General features: G+C 46.0%; 1 pseudogene; it reads left to right on the top strand.

The window, feature by feature from the left end:
• Positions 1-915: 915 nt before the first annotated feature.
• LOC116467531 (putative uncharacterized protein encoded by LINC00346) lies at positions 916-1,691 on the top strand (annotated as a pseudogene).
• The last annotated feature ends 9,444 nt before the right edge of the window (positions 1,692-11,135 follow it).

The raw sequence follows: 11,135 nt of genomic DNA, 5'->3' as shown, positions 1-11,135 counted from the left end.
ATATAGGGGAGGTGTGTAGCTTTTCATCTTGCAGCATCTTATTTAGGGGCAGAAAGGGGAGGCAGGTTTGCACGACCCAGTTCCCAGCTTGACTTTTCACTTTGGCTTGAGTTTGGGGGCCCAAGATTTATTCTCCCTTCACAGGTGGGAGCATGGTGTAAGCCTGCGAGGCAGGGTTGCAGGGAGCCGAGATCATGCCACTGCACTTCAGCCTGGGTGATAAAGTAAGATCCTGTCTCAAATAAAAGAAAACAAAACAAAAAAACCTCTCTCTGGAAGAGAAAGGAGGGACTGTGAAAGCAACCGAGGGAACAGGCAGCTTTCATTACCAGCAGCATGGGATTCTCGCCCAAGGCGGGGAAAACACAGGAGTGAAACGACAGCTATAGAAGTACACTCCACAGGCTGCATAAAAAGGACAAAAACAGTAATATACACACCAGTAAGGAACGGCATTGGCATGCTCCGCCTCCTGTGGGCAGCCTGGGGATGAGGTCATTTTCCAAAACAGGGAGCTGGTCAGCATTTTCCATGCCCAGGGCAAGTTCCCCTTGAGGGACAGCGCCTAAAGGCTGGCGCCGAGTCAGTCTAGGAGCAGAAAGACCAGCAATCCTGGAGGAGGAGCCACGTCAGCGTGACTCACTCAAGCAACGGCAAATTCTCACAGCAACAACATGAAACGCCCACCAGGGTGATGACTGTGGGAGCAAAACTGACCGGAACCTGCACGGTGCGTGCACTGCGCACCCTCCTGGTTAACAGCCCCACGGCCCGAGAGCTGTTCTTTGCATGAATTTCTTCTGTTAAAGCAGCTCGTGTGGCTTCTGCACCCTGGTGGAGCCAACACACGTGCCTGTCTTGGAGGTGAGGAGTGAGTGAGTTCTCAGCAGCATTTGACGCTGACCTTCCGGAAACATGGTGTCCCTTAGAGCCTGCAGCCTGCCGGGACAGAGCCACCCTCTGGTCCTCCTGTTGGAATTTCGGTGTTCTTGTCTTTCAGGCGACATCTGCCAAGCACAGGTTGTGTAAGGAAACCCGTTCTGTCGTGTCTGCCGGGGCCCAGGGCGGCCGCTGTGCAGGAACCAGCTTTTGGGGCCCGCGGAGCGATGACTCAGTCTGGGGTCTCGGCTACTCTCCGGCCCGGGGCGCTGGCATTTCCCTGGGGCCCATGGGGCGAGTGCCTCTCTTTTCCCCACGAGGCCTCAGCCAGGAGGAGGTTCGGGAAGAAAGGAAAACACCGGTGGGGAGAGAGAAGGGCGGCCCGAGAGGTACCGCGCCATTAGTGCTGATGGGGAGAGGCGGCTCCAGCCCGGCACTGCTGTCCTTCCGAGGCGTGTTTCCTTTTGATTCGGAGGAAGAGAAGCAGAGGAACACGTCATGGAGGCGGACCGAGTGGAAGGAGCCAGGGATGGCGACAAGCAGAAGGAAGTGTGTTTTGTCCCCATCCAGGGAAGCTTTTCTTTCCCGAGACTTCCTTGCGCACGTCTGGTGGCTGCCCTGGACGTTCGTGGACTTTTGTTTTCACTCAGATTTTGTGGTTCACGTGACACAAAGCATGAGGACGTCTCTGGGCGAGAGGGCCAGGTCACCCCACTGCCGAGGGGCACGCCCCAGCTGTGTGCACCGCTAGAGCGGGCTTGTCCAGTCCTCAAACACAGGGACAGGATGTGCCCATCTCATGTAAGACGTGAATAATAGTAGAAATTTCTGCATTATCCTCACCATTTTCCCGTAGAAATGCAGAGTAGAACTCTGCATTATCCTCACCATTTTCCTGTAAGCATAAAACTTCTAGAAATTTTTTATGAGCACACTAATTCCTCACTTAAGGTCGTCATTAGGTTCTTGGAAACGGCAACTTTAAGCAAAAGGACAGACAGCAAGTCCTCAAATAACATTCTTTCCTTCAACATCATTTCATCCTAAGGAGAAAAAATGGATTTTGTTACATGTCCTGGTTCATTTCCAAGAACCAGGCGGGCATGGAATTGACCAAAGGTGGACGGGAGCAGGTGTGCGGCTCCGTCCCGGCTGTGCGGCTCCGCCTGTGGACTGATGCGGATGGACAGTCAGGAACTCTTTCAGGAGAATGTGGGTGGCCTGCCAATGGGACCTATTCCAGAGGTCGGAGAAGAAACTGTTGTTTAACCTAGAATCCTGCTAGGAATCAAACTAGCTTTGACATGAAAAGGAAAAAGAATGAGGACTCTGAACAGGGAGAGACTCAGAACAGTTCTTACCCACTCATAGTTTAGGAAATAATCTTACAGCATGTGCTCCACCAGGGTCACCAACTGTCCCAATTTGCTTCGGACTGAGAGTTTGTTTGTGTTTGTTTGTTTGTTTGTTTGTTTGTTTTGAGACAGAGCCTCTCTCTGTTACCCAGGCTAGAGCGCAATGGTGTGATTTTGGCTCACTACAACCTCCACCTTCCGGGTTCAAGCGATTCTCCTGTCTCAGCCTCCCTGAGTAGCAGGGATTACAGGCACCCACCACCATGCTGGCTAATTTTTCAATATTTAGTTGAGATGGGGTTTCACCATGTTGGCCAGGCTGGTCTCGAACTCCTGACCTCAGGTAATCCACCTGCCTCAGCCTCCCAAAGTGCTGGGATTACAGGCATGAGCCACCGTGCCCAGCCTACTGAGGGGGTTTTATGGACATGGAACTTTTAACGCTAACACTAGGACAGTCTCTGTCAGACTGAGATGATGGTCACTCTGGCCAAATACCTCCACCACTGCCCCGCAACATCCATAATAGCAACAGTTTGAGTAAAGACACAAGTACCACTTGCAGTCCAAATACTTGAGTGTGTAAACGGTGCGTTGGGTGTGCACGGCGGTACCCAGAATCTTCAACTAGCTCCTCGTGAGCTGTGTGGGGCATGCAGGGAAGGAGGCAAAGCTTCCTGCCTGCCTGGGGAGGCTGTGGGCTCCACCTCTGCAGCATTTGGTAGGAGACCAGTGTTCACGCAGTTGTAGTAATGCACGTGTAGTTTAGGGTTTCTTTGGGACTCAACTATGGACAAAGCACGGAACTCAGTTGTCTCTGTAGAAAAGGGTGGCCTGTCACCCGGTACCAGGTGAGGGGAGTGTGGCAGTGGCAAGAGCACCTGGTGGTGGCCGAGAGGAGGCACGGAGGAGAGTCAGGGTACGATGCCCTCATGGAGTGAGTGCGAAAGACAAAACAACAGACGCGGTTGTAATGACATTACTTTATTTGGGGTTAAATTAGGGTGCACATCACAGAAAATCCTCAAACCACAGGGAATGAAATGGAAGTTGTTTCTCTCTCTTGTAAAACAAGTGTGAAAGCTGCAGTGTCATCAGATCCACAGCCCTGCATCTCTGCCACACCCCACCATGCACCTCCAGTCCTCCCGGCCTGTGGCAGAAGACACTGGGATCTTCTGCCATGGAAGCAGAGAGGGATGCTGGGGAAACACATGGGCACTCGCTGCCACAAGTGCCTCCTGGAAGAGCAAAACCCAGTGCCATGACTGCCTCCCTCCGGCAGCACCAGCACGAGTGAGCCAGATCCCCACCTTTGATCTTCAAGCCTGAGAGGTAATATCTGAGGTCGACAGATCAAGAACTAGAGATAAAAGCAAACCAGGCTGGTGGTAAAGAGGAGGAATGACCACAAGATGCCTCTGAAAAGTGGGACTGTGGGGAGTCTCCTCTTGGTTTCTGGTTGCACATATGAATTTGTTGAAAACTGAATATATTAAGATGTGAGCTTAGCAGTTGGCAGCCTGTGGCATGGGGAGGTGTGGGAAGTAGACAGTCTCAGGCCAGGGTGGGCTGGAAAGTGGTGCCAGCTCGAGAACAGTAGGTTAACATCTACCCCCAGTGACGACATTCAAACCTTCATCCAGCATCCACTTCCAGGGGACATTTTCACAGAAATATTTATGAGAGCACACAAAATATACAAAGGATGACAAGGGTTGAACATTGTTATGACAAAACATGGGAAGCAACTTAAATGCCATCCGTGGGAAATGGTCTAGTGGTGGAGCTGCGGGGCTGTGGGATACTGTGGGCAGGTGAGAAATGGAGAGGCGTCTCCAAGCATCAGCGTGATAAGACAGCTCTATCTGCATTTTCAAAGGAGAAAAAGAACAAGCCCCAAGCTGTGCATTTACACAGGGACATGAGTGCATCCATCTGTAATGCGTCTGTCACCCCACACCAGGAGGGGTTAGCTGTGCATGGGGAGAGGGTGAAGAAGGGCTTTCGCCTGGTGCTAGACTGCCTGGGTTCAAATCCTGCTCCTACTTAGTGCTGTGCAATTTGGGCAAAATACCTAAACCTCTCTGTGCTTTCCTTTCCACCTCTCTAAAGCGGGGTCTGTGACAATGCCCACTCCTCATTCATAAGATGGTGGTGAGGATTAAATGAGCTGATGCCCTCACAAGGTGTTTGTCCACCAGTGATAGGGTTTGGCTGTGTCCCCATCCAAATTCCATCTTGAATTGTAATCCTCATAATCCCCACGTGTCGAGGGAGGGACTCTGTGGGAGGTGATCAGATCAGGGGGATGGTTTCCCTCATGCTGTCCTCATGATAATGAGTGAGTTCTCATGAGATCTGACGGTTTTATAAGGCAGTTCCCTGCTCTTACACACTCTCTCTTGCCTGCCGCCATATAAGACATGCCTTTTCCCTTTTCACCATGATTGTAAGTTTCCTGAGGCCTCCCCAGTCATACAGAACTGTGAATCAATTAAACCTCTTTCCTTTATAAATTGCTCAGTCTGAGGTAGTTCTTTATAGCAGTATGAGAATGAACTAACACAGTGAATTGGTACTGCGGAGAGCAGAGTACTGCTATAAAAATACCTGAAATGTGGAAGCAACTTTGGAACTGGGTAACAGACAGAGATTGGAACAGTTTGGAGGGCTCAGAAAAAAGACAGGAAGATGTGGGGAAGTCTGGAACATCCTAAAGACTTGTTGAATGGTTTTGACCAAAATGCTGATAGTGATGTGGACAATAAAGTCCAGGCTGCGGTGGTCTCCGATGGAGATGAGGAACTTCTTGGGAACTGGAGTAAAGGTCACTCTTGCTATGCTTTAGCGGAGACTGGTGGCATTTTAGCCCCTGCCCTGAGATCTGTGGAACTTTGAACGTGAGAGAGATGACCTGAAATTGGAACACATGTTTACAAAAAAGCAGGGCATTAACATTTGGAAAATTTGCAGCCTGACAATATGATAGAAAAGAAAAACCCATTTTCTGAGGAGAAATTCAAGCTGGCTGCAGAAGTTTGCATAAGTAATGAGGAGCCAAATGTTAATCACCAAAACAATGGGGAAAATATCTCCAGGGCATGTCAGAGGACTTTGCAGCAGCCCCTCTTATCACAGGCCTAGGAGGGAAAAATAGTTTCATGGGCCGAGTCTAGGGCCCCACTGCTCTGTGCAGCCTCTGGACTGGATGCCTTCTGTCCTAGCTGCTGCCACTCCGACTCCAGTCGTGGCTAAAAGGGGCCACATACAGTTCAGGCTGTTGCTTCAGCGGGTGCAAGCCCCAAGCCTGCACAGAATTCAAGAATGGCGGTTTGGGAACCTCTGCCTAGATTTCAGAAGAAGTATGGAAACAGCTGGATGTCTAGGCAAAAGTTTGCTGCAGGGGTGGAGCCCTCATGGAGAACCTGTTAGGGCAGTGAGGAAGGGAAATGTGGGGCTGGATCCCCCATAACAGAGTCCCCACTGGGTCACTGCCTGGTGGAGCTGTGAGAAGAGGGCCACCATCCTCCAGATCCCAGAAAGGTAGTCCCACTGACAGCTTGCACTGTGGCCTGGAAAAGCTGCAGACACTCAATGCCAGCGCAAAACAGCAGCCAGGAGGGGGGCTGTACCTTACAAAGCCACAGGGGTGGAGCTGCCCAAGACCATGGGAACCCACCTCTTTCATAAGCGTGACCTGGATGTGAGACATGGAGTCAAAGGAGATCATTTGGGAGCTTTAAGATTTAATGATTGCTTCACTGGATTTTGGACTTACATGGGGCCTGTAACCCCTTTGTTTTGGCCAATTTCTCCCATTTGAAATGGAATCATTTACCCAATGCCTGTACCCCCATTGTGTCTTGGAAGTAACTAACTTGGTTTTGATTTTACAGTCTCATAGGTGGAAGGGACTTGCCTTGACTCAGATGAGACTTTGGACTTGGACTTTTGAGTTAAGACTTTGGGGGACAGTTGGAAGGGCATTGTTGTGTTTTGAAATTGGAGGACATGAGATTGGGGAGGGGCCAGGGGCAGAATGATAATGGTTTGGCTGTTTTTCCACCCAAATCTCATCTTGAATTGTAATCCCTATAATCCCCATATGTCGAGGGAGGGACATGTTGGGAGGTGATTGGATCATGGGGATGCTTCCCCCATGTTGCTCTCATAGTAATGAGTTCTGACAAGATCTGATGGTTTTACAAGGCAGTTTTCCCTGCTCTTGCTTGCCCTTTCTTGCCTGCCGCCCTGTAAGACGTGCCTCTTCCCTTTCTGCCATAATGGTAAGTTCCTTGAGGCCTCCCCAGCCATGCGGAACCATGAGTCAATTAAACCTCTTTTCTTTATAAATTACCCAGTCTCGGGTAGTATCTTTACAGCAGTGTGAGAACAGACTCATACAATCAGCTTCTATGTTGTTGGCAGTTTTACCATGAGCATGGATTCCTATATTCCTTCTGAAATTTTCTTTAAAAGTGTAAGCTTGCATAGAAAGTATATTTGACACTCACAATCCTTCCCAGCCATAAAAGACAGTGGGGTGTGAGTGTGTGGGGTGGGATGTAGCAATGGCAGGCCAGTAACAACAGCAGTGTGTGCCAGGAACAGCTCAGCAGCAGGGCAGGTCAGGGCTAACCCAGTTAACTCAATGCAGGCTCCCTACACCGAGTGATTTGGATTGCAAATAAATATTATTTGTTTCTGTTTTAATGTGTAAATAGAGCACCTGAATTACCCAGTAATGTAACTCTGAAAATTTTTAAATTTCTACCTGACTTTACGCCTGGGAGAAACAGTCTGGGAGCTGAGGACCACTCACACCACAGGGGTTGCAGCAGAAGGAAGGGCAGGCACGGACCTCCTAGGGCCCCACTGAACAATGGGGCTCTGGCCACAGCACTGCCCAGTGACGAAAGCAGGAGAGAAGTTTTGACAAGCATTGCTCAGAGCATTATTGGATCCCAATGCTTTCTAACAAAGATGAACTTCGTCAAAAGTATTTTATCTTCCTATCATTATATGGAGTACTCCACATTAAAGAAAAAGGCCAGTTATGTGATATTCCCGCTGCTATGGCCACCTGGAGTGGAGAGGCTGCCCACCAGGCCTTCGTGTGTGAAGGGTGACCTCAGGTCACAGCAGGAAACGGGAGTGGGCCTGCGGGGTTAGACTGGATCTGGAAGCACGGGCATGAGCTCAGGGTTTCCAATACGTAAAAGTAGGCATAATAATGAATGTAAATGTGCAGACACAAACATTCACACACACGGTGGGGCACATGGAGATGTGCCTTCCAGAACATTCCTTCTGGAGGTGCAGACCTTGACCCTGACTCAGAGAAAACACCAGAGAAACCCAAGCTGCTACCTTTACCGAGGAACTGGTGGCCTGTGCCAGGGTCGGAAAGGTTAAAAGTGCCTGGGGAGCGTCCCAGCGGCAGGAGACCGAAGAGACCTGACCATGGTGCTCCCTGCCTTCTGAACCAGGTTCTTTCTTTGATTTTGATTTTTATTAACTTTTATTTTAGGTTCAGGGGTGCATGTGCAGGTTTGTTATGTAGGTAAACTCATGCCACAGGGGTTTGTTGTATATGTTATTTCATCACCCAGGTATTAAGCATAGTACCCAATAGTTCTCTTTTCTGCTTCTCTCCCTCCTCCCACCCTCCTTCCTCAACTAGACCGCAGTGCCTGTTCTTCCCTTCTTTGTGTTCATGAGTTCTCATCATTTAGCTCCCACTTATAAGTGAGAACTTGTGGTATTTGGTTTTCTGTTCCTGCGTTCGTTTGCCAAGGATAATGGCCTCCAGCTCCATCCGTGTCCCCACAAAGACATAATCTCGTTCTTTTTTATGGCTGCAATAATGTCCTTTACAGTGAACCAGATTCTTCACTGTAGGGGACATTATTGTGACACCTGGAGACATGTGACTAAAGCCTGAGGGTGGGTGGGGTGGTGGTCAGCACAGCTGTCATGCATGGTGGCCGGGGGTGACCGTGGAGGAGTGTGTCCTTGTTTCTCAGAATCACACACCAAAGTTTTGTGGCATGATAGGGCAGGAACTTCAGATAGTTTGGAATAGAAAAATGTATAAAGCCAGATCAAAGTAAATAAACCAGAAGCTGACCAATGAAAAGGGGAAATTTATATATAGTGTTATCAGAAATCAGTAGAGAATGGATTAAATATCATGACTTAGCATTGGGGGAAATAAGTTTTAAATCACCACCTCACACCATGCTCCAAGGTATATTCCACATGGAATAAACAAATGATTGTCACAAGCTAGACCAAGGGCTAATGTTCTTCCACATATAAAGAATACTTTAAAAGTGAATCAGAAAGCCTATCAAATCCCAATGGCATTTTTGCAGAAATAGAAAAATCCATCCTAAAATTCATATGAAATCTCAAGAGGCATTGAATTGCCAAAACAATCTTGAAGAGGAACCAAGTTGGAGGCCTCACACTTTCGGACTTCAAAACATATTACAAAGCTAAAGTAATTTTTAAAATATGGTATTGGCATAAAGATATGCCTATAGATTAATGGAATAAAATACACAGCCCAGAAATAAACTCTTGCATATATGGACAAACGATTTTCAACAAGGGTGCCAAGATCATTCAGTGAGGGAAAAGACAGTCTTGCCATCAAGTGATGCTGAGAAAATTGGACATTCACGTGCAAAAGAATGAAGGTGGACCCTTACCTTCCACCACATATAAATATTACTTAATATTAATTACCATATATAGATACACTTAATTATAGTTTTAGCTCTTATTAAATATTATTTTGTAAGATTAGCTCTTACTAAATGTAAGACTAAAACTATAAAACTCTTAGAAGCAAACACACGGCAACTTCATGACACTGCAGTTGTCAGTAATTTATTGAATATGACACTGAAAGCACAGGCAACAGAGGAAATAAGACATAAATTTGACCACATCAAAATTTAAGCCTGTGCAACAAGGGACACAGCCATCAAAGGCAACCCATGGGATGCAAGAAAATATGTGCAAATCAGATACCTGATAAAGGGTTGATATCCAGAATATGTAAAGAACTCCCACAACTCAACAACAACAACAAAACATTTAAAAATGGGCAAAGGAATTAAATAGACATTTCTTCAAGGAAGATCTACAAATGGCCAATGAGCACATGAAAAGATACTCAACATCACTAATCATCAGGGGAATGCAAATCAAAACCACTGTGAGACACCATCTCACACCCACCAGGATGCCCACTGCAAAAGATGATTCGAGTTGAAGGACACGGATATTTTCTCTCACCACAATGAATTAAACTAGAAATAAGTAATAAAAAGACACTCGGACAATCCTCATGTATGGCAAGTGAGATATACAGATCTAAATAACCCCTGAGCCGCAGAAGATAACATGGTGGAAACTTAAAAGTATTTTGGACTAAATGATAATAAAAGTACTACATTTCAGTAGCTTTTAGGTTATAGCTAAAGCCTTGCAGGAAGAGAAGTATGAATTTAGAAACATATATTATGGGGGAAAAAAGCCAAAATAAGTTGAGTATGCATTTTAAGAAGTTAGAAAAACAGCAGCATTTTAAACCCAAAGAAACTATAAAAATAAAAGAAGAAATTAATGAAATAGGAAATAAGTGTATAATAGAGAAGATCAATAAAACCATTACTTGGTTCTTTGAAATGACTAAAAAAATTAAACATCCATTGGTGAGACTGATCAAAGGAAAGAGGGAAGATATAAAAATTTCAAGACTGTAAAAGGTCATATAGAATCTTTCTTATTAAAATGATAAGAGGATATTATAAGCAACTTTTGAATCAATAAACTTGAAATTTTAGATAAAATAGACAAATTCCTTTAAGAAGTGCAAATTTTCAAAATATACACAAGAAATAAATCTGTATAGTCCTAATTCTAAATTTATTGTCTGAAGGTGCAATTTAAAATCTTCCCACAAAGAACTCTTTAATCTCAAATGAATTCACCTGTAAATTCTTATAAACATCTAACAATGAAATGGCAGTCAAACACAAATTCTTACAGAGAATAAGTAAAGAAGGAGCACTCCATATTTATTTTATGACACCAAAACAGCATTGATGCCAAAACCTGACATTTCAGGAGAGGAAAACTGCAAGTCAACTGTGTTAGGCCAGTTTTGCATGACTATAAAGAAATACCTAAGACTGGGTAATTTATAGAGAAAAGAGGTTTAACTGGCTCCTGGTTCTGTGGGCTGTAAGGAAGCTTGGCTCCAGCATCCGCTCAGCTTCTGGGAGGCCTCAAGGAGCTTTCACTCATGGAGGAAGGTGAAGCGGGAGCAGGCACATCACCCATTGAGAGCAGGAGCGAGAAAGAGAGGGAGATGGAAGGTGCCACACACTTTTAAACAACCAGATCTCGGGAGAAGTGATTCACTATCTTAAGGATGCACCAAGGGGATGATGCTAAACTACTCATGAGAAATCCACTCCGTGATCCAGCCACCTCCCACCGAGCCCCACCTCCAACACTGGGGATTACATCTCAACATGAGATTTGGCAGGACGAATATCCAAACCACATCACTAACCACTCATGAGCCTAGATGGAAACCACGAGCACGTCAGGTTTATTCCAGGAATACAAGATGGGTTAATGTTTGGAAATTAACCAGTATAATTCATCACATTAACAAGAAAGAAAAAAGAAAATCATCTGGTTATCTTAATCTGTGCAGAAAAGTGTTTAATAAATACACATTTGTAATGTAAGAATATGAAACTATCTTATCCAAATTAAGGGAAACTACAAAAACCTTACAGCAAGCGTCACACGGAACATAGTAAAATGTTGATAGTGTTCTGAGATTAGGAAAAAACAAGAATGCTCACTTAC

The sequence above is a fragment of the Hylobates moloch genome, unplaced genomic scaffold, assembly GCF_009828535.3.
Source record: "Hylobates moloch isolate HMO894 unplaced genomic scaffold, HMol_V3 SCAFFOLD_4, whole genome shotgun sequence".
Classification (NCBI taxonomy): domain Eukaryota; kingdom Metazoa; phylum Chordata; class Mammalia; order Primates; family Hylobatidae; genus Hylobates; species Hylobates moloch.
The sequence above is the reverse complement of the archived record's forward strand: the minus strand, read 5'-3'. Positions and strand labels throughout refer to the sequence as shown.